A 22,480-nucleotide genomic window follows, 5' to 3' on the forward strand; every position below is an offset into this window, starting at 1 on the left:
GGTAATGATAGATGTTAAATGACCAATTAATACAGGGTTTTCTTTTACTTTATTTGAAAAGGCAGGGGGGGGGGGCATGTGTGAAACGTCCGTCATCAGGCAGAGCATGATATTATAAACCTGCTAGGTGCACACAACACTGGATACACTAAAAAGATAAACAAGGAATTTACACATATATGCTATTGCCTAAATAATAATAACCACTTAATTTACACTTATTTTTATAATAATACTGACTGGTCTGATTGATTCATTGATCCTGCACAGCTTTACACTCAGCCTGATGCAGATGCTGCCGTCTGTTCCATGCCCAGCAGCTAGATGCAGCCTGTGCCCGGTAAACTGTGGGATTATGCCCGCCTCTCGTTAAAAAAACATTTATTTTAGAGTTTGTGAAAACCCAATACTTCCAGCAAACGCCAGTTTGATGACCTAAAGCTATTTCATGAACGAATGAAGCAAACTTTGGTGAGAGTCACACTATGCAATTCCTCGTTAGTATAGTGGTAAGTATCCCCGCCTGTCACGCGGGAGACCGGGGTTCGATTCCCCGACGGGGAGGCAGCTGTTTTTTTTTCTTTCCTGCTTTTAATTAACGGTTTACAAGTTTAGAAATGTGTTACATTATAAGGACGTTTGTCTGTAATATTTAATTTAACTGCATATGAATCAAATTCCATCTGTGTGTTGGGATGGTGTTTTCCTTTGTATCACTATATCTGCCTTGCCACAGTTGACCAAGTTGTGAGTTGTATTATAAACCTACTACAGAAGCAAATGCAAAGAGCTAGCAATTTGTCACGTTACAACACTAAATATTGTGTCACATCAAGCGGGGCCTTTCACAATAACCTCACTGGTCAGTCCAGCCCTGTCAGGAGAGCTGGGACATCTTAACATGGGTTGGACCCATGAAATGTGAATTCACCGCGTGGACAATCCCTGATTTCAGGCAATGAATGTACAAAAGAAGCCTGCGGCCCCAACAGATGAAAGCAGAACCTATTTCTGTGAAAGGTTAAAGACTGTACGCAAGAAAGCATATTAAAGCCTTCCCACTCAAATCTAAGATGTATGTGCACGAGGGTCTGAACATCTTCATTAATCCACATTTAGCTGGAAGGTGGCACTTGATCCATATTTAGAATGATGGCCCTTAATTGCTCTTTATAAATATGATGCTTTGTATGTAACCTCTGTGTTTATAGTTTCACCTCCCACCCCATGGAAGTTACCATGGCGAATATACTATATATTATATTTATTAAGTTATTATAATAATACATTGCAGATCAACGTTATCTTATATACTAATAAAGGATTGTAGGCCCCAAATCTATCTATTTTTGTGATGTAACATAAATTTAAGAGGGAATGTGCCATGCAGAATGATTCGTTACTAGAACATTTTAAAAGTGTCCCCAAAACGAAGCCATGATCCATGGAATATGTAAGGAAATATTTGTCCTCAAGTTTTTTGATATTTTGTCTTTCCCAATTACTTATAATAATGTATATTTTCTACATAACAGCACAAATTCAAAAAAAATTACTTCCTTAAACACAGTTCCCTTTCTGTGGTCTTTTGAAATAGTTCTACGAGTCTGATAAAATATTGTGCATGGTATCTGGATATCATTGCATCTCTATTATAACTACACTGAGGGTTCCCAGCATTTGCGGGTTGTCTATTTTTAAACTTTCGCAGATGTTATACATTTGCATTGTCAAAAGAAAAGCAGGCATTTTTTGATTCCAACTTCTTATTTCAGATGTCTTCTTAGAAGTTTGGGGGGATATATACAGTATACAATTAGGCCACTGACACAATTTTCGGGGGGTATATACAATTTGGACACTGACACAATTTTCTTTATTTTGGCTCTGTACATGACCACAATGGATTTGAACCACCTACTTTGCTTATAGATGGCGCGGCTCTGCATAAATAAAATGTTAGCTCCTTTGTGATGCTTTGGCAGGCCTTTTCTGCCTTACGTTTTGTCTTCAGCAAGTGAAATGCATGCTAGATCAGGTTGAGATCAGGGGATTGACCCGGCTATTGTACAATATTTCAGTTATTTGCCTTTAAACGCCTGTGTTGTTTTTGCAGCATGTTTTGGGTCATTGTTCATCTGTAAAGCGCCGTCCAATCAACCTATCATACAATATATTCCTATCCACTTCAAAATTCATCCGGCTGCTTCTGTCTTCTGTCACATAATAAATAAACACTAGTGACCCAGTGCCATTGGAAGCCATAAATGCCCATACCACCACACTACCTCCACCGTGTTTTACAGATGATGCGGCATGCTTCGGATCATGAGCCGTTCCAAGCCTTCTCCATACCTTTTTCTTCCCATTAGTCTGGTACAGGTTGATCTTAGTTTCATCTGTCAAAAAAATCTTTTTTAAAGGTTTTTGGCAAAATCTAATCTGGCCTTTCTCTTTTTGAGGCTTATGAATGGTTTTGTACCTTGTGGTGAACCTTCTGTATTTGCTCTTGTGAAGTCTTCTCTTTATGGTAGACTTGGATAATGATATGCCTGCCTCCTGGAGAGTGTTCTTCACTTGGCTGGATGTTGCAAATGGATCATCCAGCACTGTTGTCTTCCATGGACGTCCAGGCCTTTTGTGTTGCAGAGCTCACCTGTGCGTTCTCCTAATGTTCCTGCGATCTCTCTGATGGTTTTTTCTTTTTTTTTTGTAGCCTAAAGGTGTACTGTTTTGCTTGCTTGACAGCATGTTGTGGGTTCACAGCAACAGCTTACAAATGCGAATGCCACACTTCGAATCAACTCCAAACCTTTAACCTGCTTAATTCATGAAGAAATAATAAAGGAATCACCCACACCTGTCTATGAAACAACTTTTGAGTCAATTGTCAAAGTACTTTGGGTCCCTTGAAAAAGAAGGGGCTACATATTAAAGAGCTTCCTCCAATTTGGATGTGAACAACCTCAAATTTAAGCTGAGACACTGCACTTTAAGGTAAACAGCTGAAATAACAAAACTTGTACAAGTATTTCCAGACCTAACTGTATGTATATGTGTTTAGTGAACAAAACGGATGGCAGTTAACTTCCCATGTCTGCATTACATGGAAAAATCACCCATTGTCATACACACCCCAACTACATTATTAACTTATCAACAATACCCTTCACACATTTACACATAGACAGTAAAACATGCTGTATCATTCACAACTCACTCACACATCTGAGCTCCACCTGCCTCACAAGGTTATTTTTTTAAGTTAGACGCAGGGGTATACCAGTAAATTCTGTGGGTACTTTTCATCACTGCACATGCCAAGAAGTTGGCCAATAGTACGTAAAATCATTGGGTATAGCCAGAGCATCTTGCTCCAGGGCTTTACGTTTATCAAAGACAGGAGACAGATTGGTGGCATTGTAGCTTGGTTACGAACATACAAAGGTATTTAAGGGTCACTCTGGCCCTGGGCATTTCTATTAGATGGAACACAAATGGCAAATATTTGGGGGTCTTGGAAACTAAGCAACTATATGGAAAGGATTGCAATGAATCCCTTTGCGCATTTGCATGCCAGAAATTTAAACATAAGGTTTCCAAAAAACCTACTCAAACTATAAAACAAACACTTGCTTCAGATATTTATGTTGCGGTTGTGGTGGCACACAAACACCCTCAGGTTGGTTTATGCATTTTTTAATGCATATGTGCCCTCAGTAACTATTTATGTGACATTCCTTGCAGAACAAGAGTATTGTTTTAATATCCTTTTGAATTCATCATTTTTAAGATCATACTTTTTAGTATGGACCGTCAGGCAAGGTCAAGCGTGCTGAAGTCACACAATTTGAAACACTGCTACCACCTTGAGGCAAAAGAGGAGAATGCATACATAGTAGTGCTTATAGTAATCTTTATTTTGGTTAAACACATAAATACATACTTAAAGCATGATAAGAGGTGTCACTCTTATGAGTATAAAACATTTCCAGTTGCTATGTTGATATATATTGTCTGTGTACAAAATTTTGGATGGAATTTTATACCGTATATCAGACTTTTATACATAGCTCCAATGATCTGCATTCATACACACATTTATAATAACTAATCAAAATGACTTTCTAACTGTAACCAAGTCCCTGAGGTTGTGAGACTTTGACATATGTGTGTCCAGGAACTTCCTCTTCTAACAGAGGTTACAGAGGGGCTAGAAACTGCATCTCCACCCAGAAACTGGCTGACATAATGATTGTTACCTCTGCATACTTAAACTTTTCTCTTTGTCATTAACTACCTGCATGTTGCTGTAGATGTAAAATGTTCTATTTCTGACCAAAGACAACCTTTCACGTTTTTATTGTTTTTAAGAAAGCCATAACTTTTAATACATTCTAATATATAACGATTTATGCTCTACTGTGCAAAACCTATTTAATTAAAGGAACCTGTCATCTCTGAAAACTCCATTTTCTGAAGGAGTGGCTTCATGAGGGGCAGAGCTCCCATGCGGGAGTTAGGTATGCACAGGTATGGAGCTTTGGAGGTACATCTGCAGGGAGTAGAAATGGAAGCGGGCAGGGAGCTGGTGTGACCAAACACGGCTCCTCTTCAGAGAAAGAGGAAAGTAAGCTGGAGACCCAGGGAAGCATTGCTACAAATATAGACAATGGGTGAAACCCGGTGGGTTCCCAGGTATGTTCCAATGCTCAGAATGGGTAGGCAAACCATAGCACCAGAAGTCAGGACATAGAGATATATGTCTCTTGTGTTTTTTAATTGCGAGATGGTTAGGGAGAAGTCTCTGGTCTCCCCAGCTGCCTCTTCCACCTGACATCTAGTGGCAGCTGAGTGTACTACACCAAGTTCACTCTTCCAGGTACTCTTCTCACAATGAATTAGTACAAAGTTCTTCTACTGCTATGTCTTGCATGGGAATGTTTGTGTGCATCTCCTGTATGTGCAGAAGTGTGAGTATTTATGCTTCAGTTTATGTATACATTGCACAAGTGTGTATATGTACATGTGTGCACATGTACCTAGAAAAATTTGTATAATTGTCAGTGTGTGTATGTATGAGGGTCTCGATATGGCTGAGTTTGTGTGCATATATGAATATAGGTGTCATTGTCAGTTTTAATTTTCAGCATGTATATGAATAAATATTTGGCAGGGGAAGTAGGACTAAAATTGGAAAGGCGTTCAGAGATGTAGGGGCCATTAAATAAGGCTTGCAAGGTGGATTAGGAATATGTGTTGCCTCACTTGAGGTAAGGTTACATCTGTTATTAATAGACGTGCTAAATTTGCCTGTGTGTGAATGAAAAGACATGTAGAAATTCAGTTTACTCGAGAGAGCCAACTAATCCCAGTTTTATTAATGCCCTTCATTACCCAAACTATATTGTCTGTGATAAGGTATCTGTGATATAACCATAGGGGACAACAACCATGCAAAGTATGACCTGTGCATCTCTATTCCATAATGGGTCTGCGGATAGGCCTACCTGCCCTAAAAAAAAAACATTTTAGTGCCCCCTTCCCTCTGGATTACACAACTCTCTTCTCTTTCTATGTTTTTGTACTGCTTGATACAGCGAAGCATCAGTTATAACCATGAAAAATATAACGTGTTTTACAAAATAACAGAATTGCGGTATTGTTGATAAAAGTACAGAATGTGTCGGTCTACGTACGTTTACGCATTTCCAGATTTGGAACTAATCAGTATACGCTAGGAGAGCACTATGTTCTGTCTGAAACATCGTGGAAAGGATTTCCCCGCAGGAAGGAGAAAGGTGGAGCAAACTGTACAGAGCATTTCTGGTTCTCTATTGTGCAAATCTTTGGAGGGACACAGGAAAAGGATGCGGAAGTTTCTACCGGATGAAGGAGGAAAAGTTCAAACATCAACAGCACCCAAATAATGTCATTAAAAGATATTTTTCATTTCTCTTTTAACACCAAACCCTTTCATTGCTGACATACGGTATACCGTATATTCTATGGTTCACAATCTGATGTCCGAGGATCAAGATGGGAAGGTTCAGTGACTTTTGACAAGACTGTTTCATTTAATGGAAAACAAATCCTCCTAGCTCCACCATGACTCCAGATCCCCAACTTGATAAGAGAAGGCCATTGTGGCTTGTGTTCATAGATAGATAGATGTATATTTCAATCCGGACCCCCAGACAAGTGGTATGCGCACCCGCAGCAAATTTGATGGTACTGCCTGCTTAAAGTCAATAGAGTCCAGTGAAGTAAACGCAGTTTAATTAAATGACTTCCCCACACACACAAAAAAAAGCAAAACAAATCATGGCTCCTATATTTTGGTTTGGTACACTGGAAAATTGGCAGGAGTGAGTTTTTATTTAAAAGGGCATTTTGTGAAACATGTATGCAATTATAATTGTGTGTAACAAAGTACATAATTTCAGTTCTAGCAAGATATCCCCATTTCCCTTGTGGGTGTTTTTTTTACATGGGCTGGTGGTAGATCATTTTAGTTTGGGAATAATCCCAGCAGAACTTAACATAAACCTTCCATGGCTCCCTCTAATTTATAAACTTAACTATAAGGTTTATCACATAACCGCATTACAATAAATGTTTTTTATTTCTTAGTAGCATCCAAAATTAGACTGTCACTGTGTGCAATGTGGCACTAATTGCTTAAGGAACAGCCAGGTTATTTTTTCCATTCACTGTTAATACCTCCAAGCTCTCAATGCTCTGCTACGTTTGCGTGGGCATCATATTTCTAGTTGTCTACTACACGGAAAGTTAGCTGCCAATCTGCCTGCCTAGATAGATTTCAAAATATGTCATTATATTGTCAGATTTCTCTATATATATTTGGAGACAATGATGAGTGGATTTCCCACTAGGCAGACTATGCATGTTTATAGTGATGTCAGTGGGATGATATTAGTGGACCTTGAAAAATAACCTTGAATACTCCACTCCAAGCTCTACCTGTCTTGACTAAAGTCATGCCCTGAACATTTTATGTTTATGTCCATTCTTGTGTTTGTTTATCTCCCAGGGGATCAGTGGTGTTTGTGCCTAGGTGCACATGGTCCTGGATACAACCTTCACTGATATACTTTTATATGACTATACTTGGTTTATAATATATACATCCAAAGGGTTGTCACAATCATAGAATTCAAATCCACATGTAGATAAAACTGGACACTGGACCCAGGTTCGACACAAAATACATATTTATTGAAGCATACTGCTATACATATACTCCTATAATAATGGAGAGCGTCCTCACTCCAAACGCTCAAGGGCTACATCTGGACTTTAAGTCAGACTTGTATTCTATCACCAGAGTCAATATGTTTTGCCTGTTGTACAACATGAATGCTCTAAAATTCCATAAAACAAAAAATATTCAAATATTACTTTTCTGAATATGCAAAACATTATTATTCTAATTGTTGCAGTTATTTATTGTGTAATTATAAGGTGAGAACTTGCCAAACATATAATCTTAATTATCCCTGCAACTAAAAGATAGTTTTTGTCCTCTTGATTAGCATTGCACTTAGCTTTTCAATCAAACATCGTAATAAATGACGGTCTAAAAGCATATGTCATTACTTTATACCAGAGCAGAATCAGTATGGAGAGCTGTGTTTAGTAAACCTTTCACCATGTTAGATTTAAAGGAACAGCTTAAATGGTACTAGAAGAGTTTTACTTGACTATCGCTAAAGTGCTAATCACTGGAACATTGATTTGTGTACACATTGCAGGCGTTACACGTCTTAATGGTGCTGTTCCACCTACCCTGCTTAATATTTACACTTTCTAATTCAAAGCAATAAAAACATCATTCATGAAACTGCTCAGTATACAAGCACCAGAAATGATTTCCTGTGTTGATACGCTCTCACTCTTGTAAAGGCAGCCAGAAGAAATCCGTTTTAACCGAAGAGGGGCTGGAACACAACATAAAAACGTGTGGGGCATAAACAAATGGAGAGGGGGAATTACAGACATAGACAAGTGCAGTGTAAAGAAAACAAACCAAACAAAAATATATATTTGTCATCGCTATACTACAAAGCAATTAAAAGCACAAATGACATTTCCATGATGGTGACCATTTAACATTCTCTGATCAGCTTATATAATATTTATATTATATTTCTTCTCAATTTACAGTAAGAAAAGAAATGCTAGAATTGGATTATGTAACATCGTTCAAAATGTTCTGATAATAACAGCTCATCATGCACAGAAATTAAGGAAATGCTCTGCACATTTTACAAATACTCCGCCTATTCTCCAGGGCATTGGGGAAAATATGAATTCATATCTATAGAGAAGAAAGTCAATCTCCAGGCTCATATTTACATGCTTAACATTTATTGGAATAGACTGATTAGGTATACGAAAACTCTGCTCTGTTAGACTAAGTTTATTGAAATTGTCAGGAATGCTGTCGTTTCTTAACTAGAAAAGAAGGGCGCTCTATACTTAGTGAATGACAACAATAGGGATTATTTTGACAGTTTAATGTGACACTGAACTCTCGTGTGAGATCATCAGCTGACTTTTACTTTGGAATGCAGAAAATAAATATCACAAATCATCCTCAGTATAAGAAAGTGACTATGCAGTGCTTGTAAGTAAGCATTATAAGTATTAATTAACACACCGTATTAATACTTGCAATGCCAGCGGTTTGTACAATGTGTTCCTTGTGAACACTTCAGGCGCTGAATTTGGTAAAAATCACTGGCACCCCCTAATAACATTAAATATCCCTGTTGACGACATGCAATTAAAGAGTCAATCTCTAACTCAATAATTTAAATGAAGCCAACACGAACTGGATTGTGTGTCAGATAAAGTGACATTTATCCAACACACCAGATAATGCTGAAGGGTAGATCCAAAGTCCTCAGCTTAAATCTGGATTCATTCGTACCCCCCCCCCAAAAGGGTGTATGACAAAACCTATTTTACTTTTTTTTTTTACACATCAATTTGCAAATTCATTTGCAGACATGCTTCTTGGCTTTCTTCCTGGGGTCAATGACAGCAATGGGGAACCTGGCAAACCATAAGGGGTGTCTATGGTATGGTTGTGTTCAGAATGGATGCTGGTTACCCCAAGAAGTCTTAGAGGTGACATGTCTCATTTTCCTCCCAGGGGTAGCCTACAATATTGCTCTTGTTGGACATTTAATGATGTTCTACAGACCTCAACAAACCTTGTCTGGGACACTTTGCCAATCCCTGTTTCCTCCTCTCCTGCCTCCTTCTATTGATGCAGGGAGCATACTCCTGTATCATGTCCATGTGTATATACTAAAGCACTTCCATGTTTTGGGTTTCCTATACAAAAAGTGATTCAGGTGCAAAGTTTGAAAAGTTGGTCACTATAGCAACCAATGGAATGGTCCCATCAGCAGGAGCACTGTAATGGTAAGACCTCGTTTTAACATGCAATGCATAGTTAAATATTTTATCCTGCGTAAGGGGAATATTTGGAAAAGTTTTGTTTGACTTCGGAAATGTGCCATTAAAATCTAAGCAGAAAACAGATTATTGTGACAATCCTCGTCCTAATATTAATGAATTTGAAGAGTGCAGGCTTCTCATGAAAACAGATTGACTTTGAAAACCTGCACCTTTTAGTTATATGCAATTATAATTACACATTATCGAATACATAAATCACATACTGCTTGACTCTTAGGGGAGCAAGCCTTATTATGACTTAAAAATCAATGCAATTTATTTTGCACAGCCTGGAAAGGGGTATGTTAACAGCAAACTGTGCCATGTTTCAGGTTAATTACAATTTCTTATAATCAAATCTGATAATTTAAACTTTCGCCATAGCTATGGATAAATAGGGATGTACAGAGAAAAATTAAGCATGTCAATTATTGTGGTTGTGAACATTGTTTAGGCATTGTTCTGGTTGCTATGGTGACTGCACAACTTTAACTAAAAGCTGATCAGATGTTTCATAAGATGTAGGAAGATTTCTTATATGATTCCAACAAGTTAGAGGAAATACAGGAACCAGCCATACGAGCAAAACGTAAATATTTTTTTTAATGTCATTTTGAAATAAATTGCCTGCTGGGGATTTTTTTTAATGCTGCCGAGTATGAAAATTACCTTCAATGCATTTCAAATAAAAAATTTGAAATATAATTTACCTTTACCTGTATACCTAAAAGAGATTATGTGGACATAGAGAAACATAGGAGCAAAAAAATGGTATATTATTATCATTTTTTTCTTCCCAACCTCTATTTCCTAATTAAAATCCCATCAACTTCTTCTCCGCGGAATCTTCTTCTCTATAAATACAATGTAATAATAAAATAATAATTAAATACATCATTTATGTAGGAACATTGAAAGAACTCCTCCCCAGTAGTGTAGAATGGGAAAATGTGGAGTATGGAGATATGGAGCATTTGTAGCTTGATATGTATGTGCGTGTACGTAGGTATAGGTGTTTGTGTGTGTATGTGTGTGTGTATGTATGAGTGTATGTATGTCTGTATGTATGTGTGTGATATTAATCTTTATATTACTGTCTTACCTCCTGACATTTCTTAAGGGACACCTTTGTTACAGAGGGTGTGGAGGGCGGGTGACTAGGGGCGGGGATTTATTTTTTATGTGACTTTGTGAACGTTAAATCGTTTTTTTATGTAACTGAGTAATGCAATTACTGGAAGAATGTATTTTATTTACACAATTTAATTTTGAAACACATGTCCTTTTGTTTCTTTACACATTGTTACTCTATGTAGAACACTCATACCCACCAAACATTTTGAGATAAGGGGGGGTGATTTAGGGCTAAAAAGGGGGACTGTCCTTCCTAAAAAAGGGACGCTTGGGAGGTATGCTATGTGTGTGTTACGTTACAGCGATGCTGAGTATCAGCAGCCAGAGAAAGGAGAGGGAGGAAAAGCCTGTTTACACAGACTGTAAACCGCCTGGGGAATAATGCAGCAGAGGAAGTGAGCCGGCTCTCTGTCTGACTGCTCCAACTTCCTGCTCTCTCTCACACACACACACAGCACTGAAAAAAAAGAAAAGAAAGAAAAAAATCAGGATCTCATTACAACAGGAACGCTCGCAGACGGCTGTCAGCATGGAGCGCGAACACATATTACCTGTTCCATTGTAGAACATTAAGGGGAAAGTTCCGAGGACACAGCAGGAGTTCGGGTAGGTAACTGCATGCAGTGGATTTAGGGATGCTGCAGACCTGCCAGCGATCGCCTGCACTGGAATCGCACAGCGGGCTTTATCGGGGGACGTGTCACGATAGAGCTGGAAGAGACACATGATGCTGTGAGGAGGCGCGGGGGGTAGCGCAGGTAGAGCGGTAAAGGGGTGTCACTGTCCCCGTGTCGTAGGAGGCAGGCTGGCGGTGTTACTGCGGGGTGACTGTCACCCGCCGCCGTCTGGGGCTGCTGTAGCCAGCTAGGTGCTGTGCGAGCCACAAAGGGCGAAGCTGGCTAGAGGAGGACGGGGGCAGCACGCAGTGGAGGCGAAGCTGGGATACACAGGCAGGGGGGTGCATTCTTCTTAAAGAAAACTTGTGTGAGTCTGGCTTGTCTGGAAACAGTAAGACTAATTGCCATGCGCTTCCGGTTTGAAAACTGGCAGCAGACAACATCTTGAAAATGAGTCACTGGAGCTCACAAAAGAGACTCTGTGGTTTCCTTCTGCTCAGGTTTATGTATTTGCGCCTTGCTGCTTCCTTTGTAGTCTTGAGAGGGATTTTTATTATTATTATTAGGTTTTTTTTTTTTTGTTACCTTGACCATTTAATAAAAGTCCCCTCAGACAGAGAGGTAGGGGATAGAAACTCAAGTGTTGTTTTTGGAGGTGAGGAATTCCACTTTTTTTTTCTTAATATAGTTAGAGGACCTGATGCTGCTGGGGGGGGGGGAGAAGTTCCCTTGAATTTTCCACTGGCTGCAGGAAGGGAGCATATTTAGTCATGGCTAAGTAATGTCTGCGAGCACCGACTAATCTCATTAGGAGTTTCCGGTCCCCAAACACTGGAGGGTTTTGTGCGCTCTCCAGGAGGAGCCCTGCCACCAGCATGCACAGCGTAGGAGACACATCCATCAGATCATCATCCATCACAACAAGGCTGCCTACCCTTCTGGACTAGAGTAATCAGCTAGAAGTAAAGAAAAAAAAAACCTAGAGCAGATATAATATATAGATAGATAGATATATAAAGAAAGAAAAGAACCCCGAGCAGATATAATATATAGATATATATATATAAAAAGAAAAGAACCAAGAGCAGATTCAATAAATAGATAGATATAAAAAGAAAGAAAAGAACCCAGAACAGATATAATATATAGATAGAAAAGGAACCTGAGCTGATATAATATATAGATATATAAAGAAAGAAAAGAAACCCTAGCAGATATAACATATAGATAGATAGATATATAAAGAAAGAAAAGAACCCCGAGCAGATATAATATATAGATATATATATATATAAAAAGAAAAGAACCAAGATCAGATTCAATAAATAGATAGATATAAAAAGAAAGAAAAGAACCCAGAACAGATATAATATATAGATAGAAAAGGAACCTGAGCTGATATAATATATAGATATATAAAGAAAGAAAAGAAACCCTAGCAGATATAACATATAGATAGATAGATATATAAAGAAAGAAAAGAACCCCGAGCAGATATAATATATAGATATATATATATAAAAAGAAAAGAACCAAGAGCAGATTCAATAAATAGATAGATATAAAAAGAAAGAAAAGAACCCAGAACAGATATAATATATAGATAGAAAATGAACCTGAGCTGATATAATATATAGATATATAAAGAAAGAAAAGAAACCCGAGCAGATATATAGGTATATATTTATAAAAAGGAAGAAAAGAAACCCAAGCAGATATAATTATATATATATATATATATATATATATATATATATATATAAAAGAAAAGGAACAAGCGGATATAATATATATATATATAAGAAAGAAAAGGAACCCAAGCAGATTATATATATATATATATATATATATATATATATATATATATACATATAAGAAAAGGAACAAGCGGATATAATATATATATATATAAGAAAGAAAAGGAACCTGAGCAGATATAATATATAAGAAAAAAAAGAAACCAGAGCAGATATTATATAATAACATATCAGGATATCCTATTTTTCAAAAGACATTGTATATATAGATAGATACACATACTGGGATCAGTGAATCATGTTTTGGAGTTACATTTGGTAAAATAATTACAATCATTAAAATATGTAGACTTGATTAAGTTCTTGTAATCATTGAGAATTCTCAATTTAAGAAGCTGGGTGGAGTAAATAAGCAAATCATAAATAATGACCTACTAAATTTTGCTTTTGGTATTTGAAATCAAGATGGCATCTTTAATTTTGTGCAGTTTTGGAATTCAGTGATTACTTTTAGCCATGGTAAATCATCATCGTATTGTTCAGAGGAATGCACGTAGTGGTTGCTATAACAAATTTATTTGTAAACGAAAATCCTAATCATTTCTATGATAGTCGAGGTGATCAGATTGCCTTTTGATTGGGAAAATGGAAAATGTATACAGCTGGCCTGTGTTATAATCATAGCTGCCTTAGACAGATATTAGTTTTGTTTCTCCGTTCAAAGAGACATCTTCTTGCTTTTTTACTTTACAGAGAAGGTTGTAGATGAGTGAAACATCCTCCCAGCAGAAGCGGTAGAGGCTTAAACAGCGAGGGAGTTTAAACATGCATGGGACAGGCATAACGCTATCCTGGATCTAAAACATGACCAATGACTGAATAAATAAAAAAATGGACAGCCTAGATGCGCCAAATAGTTGTTAATTGCTGTCAAATTCTATGTTTCTACCTGGATGCACATCTCCTTTTTTCTTGACCTTAATTTGATGCAAACATAGTTTATAATATTTTTTTTATTAGGGTGATTCATATTGATATATATATATATATATATACTTTTATCAAAGATAATATTTTGCATGTACTTGTTATATGTGCTATCATTGCTGATGTCATCTGTGAAGTCATGTCTGAGGTAATCAGCATGGGGCGCATGGAGTTAAGTTTAGAACTCCCATATTTAAGGGAGAACGGAATACTGGCTTCAAAAACCAACAATAGTGGCAGAGGAGCGCAAAGAAATACAAGATACTGTGTGAGTAGGTTTTTTGTTTTTTCTTCTACACAAGAGCGAGCTGCATATTATTTAAGGTGATGGTACAAAGCGCCCGGCTATATTGACTTTGGCTTTCTGTTGGTAATCCGTGCGTTAGCCGTAGAGTTTTGTGATTTAATATACACTACACAAGTGCTCGGAAGAAAAGGAGGGGGGCTCTTTTTGACACTTGGTTCAAAAGAACAGAACAACAGCATAAATCAAGGTGTTAACATTCAGCTTGGCCAACTTCCAAAGCTGTGCCTGGTGAAACCTCTGCGCATTGGATGCAAACTGCAGCTGAAAACACAAATATCAGAATGATTACATGTTTGTGTTGTGCTGGTATACAGATCATTACAAATAACTTTACATTCCAGGCAATTATGTTATTGTGTTTATGTTTTAAGTCTATTCATATCTCTATAATCTAAACAAGGTAGCTAATTCTGGGTATGTGTTAACCCTTTCACCATGCAGTCCTATTCCATCATGATTTTCAGTTTATGGCACATACATGATGGTTTGGTTAGTTGGGTGAATGTGTTGTAGGGGTGTTTCTTCTTTCCCAGCTACACTTGGTGTTTGCAGTTTATTATAGGAAAAGGCATGTTTATGTTTTCTCCATTTATACAATATGTTTAGTATTAAATGTATACTTAAATGTGGAATCTAAAGAAAATACTATGCACGGTAATTTGTATGGGTGCAAAAATAACATCAAAATGATTGCGTTTAACAAGTAATTTTATTATTATTATATTTATATAGCACCAACAATTTACACAGCGCTTCTTAGAATTTGCCAGTTTAAACAGAATAATAGAATGGGATTTGCAGGTGAATCGATACATTAAGTATTAGGGCCCTGCTCGCAAGTTTATAATCTATAGCGAATGGGGTGTAAAAAAACATAATAATTGTTATACTACCACTAGGCTACTCTAAGATGTACTTAAGGTGGTCAGTATCTTTTCTTAGAGGGTCAATGGAGCCATGTCACATGGGCCAGTCTGTTTCGTATAGACATGGATGTCTTCTAGCTGACCAAGCATTCCCTTACAGCAATTTCAGGAAGGATTTGGGGTACACGTGACAGGTATTGCTATGCAGAGTGTTGCTTCGTTCTGCCCCCTTTATTTTGATGGCTAGCATAGCATTGATATGGATGTTTAGCTGTCGCTTCCAAAGACTGCATTCGGAGGCTGTAGATACCGCTCAGCCACGTGCAATAGACCGGACGTTGTTTCCAACGAAAAGATAGCCAGTGGCCACTAGCAAGGCGGTTCATTTTATCAGTGATAAAACCCATTTAATACCAGTATTTATAAGCAAGATATTCCGCTTATGTAGCATGGTAATAAACCCTTATATGAACAGACCTTCTTTTCTATATTTTTGCAACTGTAATTTTTCTGTTTTTTTTTTTTTTACTTTACCATGTTTACGGATAACCTCCTGTGTAAGACATACTATTTTCATCTATGACAAAGGACGAGCAGCTGAAACAGCGTAACGGTGTAAATATTTAAATTAGTTTTCTATCCTCTCTCACTCTAGTAAAACACATTAAAACCATACAAACATAGAACTAGCCTGTTCATTTTAGGGCACCAAACGAAGCTCTTATGTAGAGAGGAAAAATTGTATACTTGGCTTGACTACAATAGAAAAACACACACACTCATTAGACAATAGGAAGAAGTGCACTGTACGGACAAAATAATTAGGGCACCTGACCAATACATCAAGAGGGACTTTTATGACATTGCCTTCTAAATAAATAGAGCTTAATATGTAGTTGGTCCCCCATTGCAGCTATAACAGCTTCCACTCTTCTTGGGAAGTTTTCTTCACAAGATTTTGGGGAGTTTATGTGGGAATCTTAACTCATTCATCCAGTAGAGCATTTGTGAGGTCAGACACAGATGTTGGATTAGAAGGCCTGGCTCCTGATCTCCGTTCCAGTTCATCCCAAATGTGTTTGATGGGGTTGAGGTCAGGGCTCTGCGCGGGCCAATCAAGTTCCTCTACACCAGACTCATCCAACCATGTCTTTATGGACCTTGCTTTGTACACTGGGGCACAGTAATGCTGGAATAGAAAGACCTTCCCCTACTTTTCCCACAAAGTTGGAAACATAGTATTGTGCGGGAGACCAAGGTGTCTATCGACATCGACATGCCAACAGAACGAGTATAATGTCATTATTAAGACTTTACTTGTCCTGAACAAAATGCTGTATAATTTGTGTGGGTACATCAAATATGGAAAAGTGGCATCATGGATAAGCATATGGGAAAATTGACAAAAAAAATTAATTTGTGTGTGATGACAGAGCTGATCTGCTAATTAGAACCCATGATTAATCTTAAACCATGGGAATTTTAAAAATATCAATTCCATTGGGAAGTATTCAAAGATGTGTTATTATTACCAAAGTAACCAATGAAATGGTCCAGATAACAATTAAGTTTCAAGTTTTTCACCACAGTTACTGTTTTGCTTCTTATGTACATACCTAGGACTTCTCTGGGTTTGACCTGGAGTGTCTGGTCAGTGTCAGTGCCTCATACCCCCACTATGGAAGAATTCATAATAAATGTGAGCGTTTAACATGCATTCTTCCAAAACAAAACTAAATGAATAAAGAACTTACCTGACTATGGAAATCAATGGCAGCACTTTGCATACAAGCACACTTCACTGGGCCAGCGTTGGGCTGACTGGAGTTGAGTATATCATGTGCCGTTAGACATGTGGCCGAATACATTTCTCGCAGGGAGGATGGTGAATGGGGCAAATGCATAGGGGGGATTCAGCAGAAACCCCCGTACATCTGCAAACTGGGCACCCAAAAATTTAAAGGGACCATGCAGCTATCATGTGCATTACTGTGCATATGATGGCTGGAGCGTGCCTTTAAGTGATTGTTTCTCAAAAAGGTTTGGCTATTCAGTAGCAGTGGGAATGAGGTTTCAAATAAGTGTTCTCTGGAGGGTTCATCTACTTGTCCAGTCTGCATCAGATTAAAAGATGTCCTGACAAATTGTTCTGTGGATATGTACGTCTCAAAGATTAATGTATTCCGTACCAGTCTGCTTGTATCCACACCAGTGACAATGTTTCTCTATGTAAGCTTGTTTGAGCAGGGCCCTCCTCACCTGTTGTTTCTGTAAGTCAATTTGTTATGTTACATACTACTTGTTATGTCCTGCCGACCCATTGTACAGCGCTACAGAATTTGATGGCGCTATATAAAACAATAAATAATAATAATAAGTATAGAGGTAACCATGCGGGTTGGGACTGCGTGTCACACCAATACGTGCGTTCCCTTTTAACCAACCTGTGTCCAAGTGAGGAGGACAAACAATGGAACATATAAAGAAATAGTTTAGAAGAGCTGCCATTTCCATTAAATCACCTTGAAGATTTTGGTACGCTGCAGAAGTAACACATGATGCCACCTAGACAATGGGTATCGATCTATAGAACATTGTACGTTGTATTAATGCTATGTTCTAAAACATTTGCTTTATTAAAGAGTGAATTAGTTTTAGCAGTAGCGTACCTAGCGCGGGGGGGGGGGCGGTCCGCCCCAGGTGCCGATCGTCAGGGGGGTGCCACGGGCTAGGGTGACCTCATGTCTGGATCCCCGGCACCATCGTCATTTTTTTTTTTTTTACACGGAGGAGAGAGAGGGGCGCCTAGCAACCGCTCGGTGCCCCTCAGTCTCCTTCGCGAGGCCTCTAACTCCGTCACGGTGCCGGCATGTCATGTTGAGCGCCGAAATATGACGTCATATTTCGGCGCTCAGCAGTGAAGCAGCGCAGCAGGAAGCAGCGGCTGGAAGCAGCGGCTGGAAGCAGCGGCAGAGCAGGAAAACGGAGGCATCGTGCTCCCACCGCAGGGTGGTAAGTAAAAAAAAAAACTAACTACAAAGGGGTGGGGGGGTAGATAGTGGGGATAATACATTATTATTGTATACCTGCAAATACGGGATTTGTATGTCTGATTCTATGCTTCCAGTGCCGAGTTCACATGTGAACAATAATAATAACAATATATATATATAATTGCTAACAGCAATCACACTCCTATCATGCCAAGTCAGCTAGTACATGCTGGAATCTGGGCATGATAGGAGTGTGATTGCTGTTAACAATCGTATATATATATATATATATATATATATATATATATATATTATTTTTTTTTATTATTTTTTTTGCTGTGTTACTTACTTTAAATAAAAGTGTAAGATGTTTTTATGGTGGGGGTCATATTTGGTTTCGGACAGGTAAATGCTGGATGTTCGGTTTCAGTCCAGAATTTTCGTTTCGGTGCATCCCTAAGCCAGACAATGAAGTGGTAGGCCTACACCACATCAATGTTTGGCTTAGTATATAGTGATAGGAGTTATGCTGCACTATTATCAGTGTCTGGCTCAATGTATAGTGATAGGGATTACGCTGTACCACCGTCAATGTCTGCCTCAGTATATAGTGTTAGGTGTTATGCTTTACCACCGTCCATGTCTGCCTCAGTATATAGTGGTAGGTGTTATGCTGTACCACCGTCAATATCTGCCTTAGTATATAATAACAGTAATGCTGTACCACCTTCAATGTCTGCGCCAGTATATAACGATAGAAGCTATGCAGTTTTAAAGTGTTTGGGGGGGGGGTGCCACATACAGAATCCGCCCCAGGTGCCAAATACTTTAGGTATGCTCCTGAGTTTTAGATATATTTCTGTAAAGGCATATATGGATGTAATACACATGTTGCATTCCCAGGGGTTCAGCTGATCAACAATAAAAACACAAATTTCCTTTGAATTGAAAGACCTCTTCCAAAAATGCATATTTTAAATATAACTCTGATTCATCCATTAACGCTTTGAATAGTCAGTTTTCTTATATGAAGTCAAAGAAACTATAGTAAGAGACACTTACCATATTCTGTGTAATCTAAAACGGCAATCATTACATTGGAATACGTTTGTCTAATTGTCAAGTTTAAGCAGGGGTCGATAGATGAAATTGTTAAATTGAAAATTAATCTGAATTTGAGAGAATTGTCTTCTGAGCACCAGGATAGATAAAGTAGGCAACGGAGGCATAATCACAGAGTCAGAATTGTTTTTCTATTTGATCCAAGAACAAAGTATCCAGTATAGTGACCAAATCAAACACACAAAAGAACCTCGAAAGAAAGCAGTAAGTCTACTCAACCTCCCTAAAACGGGAGAGTTAGCAGCAGAGTTGTGGTTTTCACTCTGTCACTTCACTATTCATTATGAAGGGCCAACACTGGCAGGTTTCAACAGCATAAAGAATCATTGAATAGGTAAGGAGACTTTGAAGAAATCTCACTGATTTAACTATAGAGTGTATATATTTTAGAGTCAGCCAAGCTCTTCCTGCTGCAGAAGCTTACTGGGAAAGGACTTTCATATAGACGCCACTTGTTATGGTGGCATACGCAGTGGCATGTTTACCTCCAGGGCTTCCCTATGCTTAACCCAGGGCAGTGCCGCCTGCCACCCTTCCAAGCCGCTGTCCTTTCTAGCGGGTGCCAAATTATGATGTCATATCCAGTGTTCAGTCTAAGCTGTGCGCTTGTGCATGCGCACATAGCTTTCAGAGGGAGCGCACACGAACAAAAAATTGTGCGCACAACCAGTAGCGTACCGAAAGGGGGCGGTCCGCTACTGGTTGTGTGCACGGCATCCCTCCAGAGACGGACACTAATGTCCGCCGCTAGAGGAGCAAGCTCGGTTGGGGAGATCAAGGATCTCCCTCTAACCGTCTTTAAAAAAATCAAGAGAGCTAGAGGTCTGTTAATGCAGACCTCCGATCCTGCTCCCTTTCGATGCTCGGCAACTCATGCTGTGCGTTGGGATTTGTTGTCATATCCCGGCGCACAGCACTGAAGCCACGCCTACCGCCTCCACTGCAAAGGAAGGAGAGGACACAGAAGAGGGAAGAACGAAGAGGAGGAAAAGTGACAGGTAGGAAAACATTCTGTGAGAGTGAATTAGTAAGTGTGTGAGAGTGATGGGTGTTATGCTGTAGTTTAAACTGAATGTTTGTGAATGAGTGTGTGATAGCATGGATGTGTAAGTGTGTGTGGGGGGTAGCATGACATAGGGAGGCTGTAATCATATTCCTATCATGCTCAGGTTCCAGCATGTACTGGCTGCCTGAGCATGATAGGATTGCTGTTAGCAATTATATATTTTTTTTGTTCAATTTTGGTGTTAACCACACCTTTATTAAAAGTAAGTAACACACCAAAATTGGACAGAACAATTCGATAAAAATATTAATATATATATATATATATATGATTGCTAACAGCAATCCCACTCCTATCATGCCCAAGCAACCAGTACATGCTAGAACCTGGGCATGATAGGCATGTGATTGCTGTTATATTATATATATATATATATATATATATATAAATTTAGTTATTGATTTTTTTGTCTAATTTTGGTGTGTTGCTTTTATTAAGTGTTTTATTTATTTTTTTCAAGGTGTGGGGGGGGTCATTTTCAGTTTCAGTCAAGTGAATGCTAAATTTTCAGGTCCAGAATTTTCATTTCGGTGCACATATTTTATATATTATATATATATACATATACATACACACACTAGGCCAGACACTAAAGTGGTAGGCCTACACCACATCAATGTTTGGCTTAGTATTTAGTGATTGGGGTTATGCTGCATTATTGTCAATGTCGGGCTCAATGTATAGTGATAGGTGTTATGTTGTACCACAGTCAATGTGTGCCTCTGTATATAGTGATAGGTGTTATGCTGTACCCCCGCCAGTGCGTGCCTCAGTATATAGTGATAGATGTTCTGCTGTACCACTGTCAACGTTTGCCTCAGTATATAATGATAGCAGTTATGCTGTACCACCGTCAATGTTTGCCTCAGTATATAGTGATAGCAGTTATGCTGTACCACTGTCAATGTCTGCCTCAGTATATAGTGATAGGTGTTATGCTGTACCCCTGTCAATGTTTGCAATGTCAACGATAGAAGCTATGCAGTTTTAAATACTCTAGGTACGCCCCTGCGGACAACAGTTTTTCCCAATTTTTTTTTTTTGTCCTTTATGCGGCCTGGAGCCTCCGCTCGTGAAAAAACCATTACAGTAAGTAATAATGGTGTGTAACTAATACTACATTATCACACTATAATGTAGTGTTATTAACCATGAGCCAGCTATACAAAAATATAGAACAACAATTAAAATTTTACATTTGCAGAAGCATATTGTGCGCACAAAATTTTGGCTCTGGGAAAATTTTGGCACAAGAGAAATTTTCTGCGCACACCACCTAAGAAAAATTAGAGGGAACATTGGTCATATCCCAATAAATAAAAGCCCAATAATACTTTGTATGCAAAGGATGATGTGCTTCAGTAACTGTGGAACTGCTTCAGCCACCAGATTTGTGATAAGTAAAAAAGTTGCTTTTGGCAACTTTTGCAATCAGTGCATTACGTCCTGATGCATCTACCTCTGAATGCCTAAAAACCAATAAGAGTTAAATCAGTCCAGATTTTCATACATCTCAGTCTTATAAGTGGTATTTTCCACAAATGTGTTGAGGTGTGTGTGTGTGTGTGTGTGTGTGTGTGTGTGTGTGTGTGTGTGTGTGTGTGTGTGTGTGTGTGTGTGTGTGTGTGTGTGTGTGTGTGTGTGTGTGTGTGTGTGTGTGTGTGTGTGTGTGTGTGTGTGTGTGTGTGTTGAGTCAGGCAGTGCTTGGAATTAAGTTTCACTCAAGATGATCTATAGATATGTTTATCTGTATTCAACATTATAAAAGGATAGGAAACATTAAATTGTGTCCATTGGTGACAGAAATGTTTTTACACTGTATTTGTGATGAAACCCTAAGAGAGAGAAAAAAAAAGAACAGATCTGCCAAGCTTTATTTGTTTATTAGGCTAGAACGTGCAGTTATGGTAGTATTTTGTAACAGCACATTTCAAGGTGCAATTTTCTTTGCTGTTTATCCCCATTTAACTTGACTTGTACTAATTTTTCATTGTGGGCTACAAAGATTGACACAAACACTTATTTTTTAAAGGAAACCAAAATGACAATTTATTGTACTTTAAAAAGGAAAATACTTGGCCTCATCAAACAGTGTAGATTGTACATTTCAGCGTTCCTGGTTTTCCATGGGGTAGTGCT

At 38.4% G+C, this 22,480-nt stretch overlaps 1 non-coding gene across 1 annotated transcript; it reads left to right on the forward strand.

Moving 5' to 3' along the window:
- Positions 1-492: 492 nt before the first annotated feature.
- TRNAD-GUC (transfer RNA aspartic acid (anticodon GUC)) lies at positions 493-564 on the forward strand. Its single transcript has one exon. It is a non-coding gene; the product is annotated as a tRNA-Asp (tRNA).
- Positions 565-22,480: the final 21,916 nt, after the last annotated feature.

This window comes from Sceloporus occidentalis, unplaced genomic scaffold (genome assembly GCF_023333645.1).
Source record: "Sceloporus occidentalis isolate IW3139 unplaced genomic scaffold, rSceOcc1.0.p SCAF_28, whole genome shotgun sequence".
Taxonomy (NCBI): Eukaryota; Metazoa; Chordata; class Lepidosauria; order Squamata; family Phrynosomatidae; genus Sceloporus; species Sceloporus occidentalis.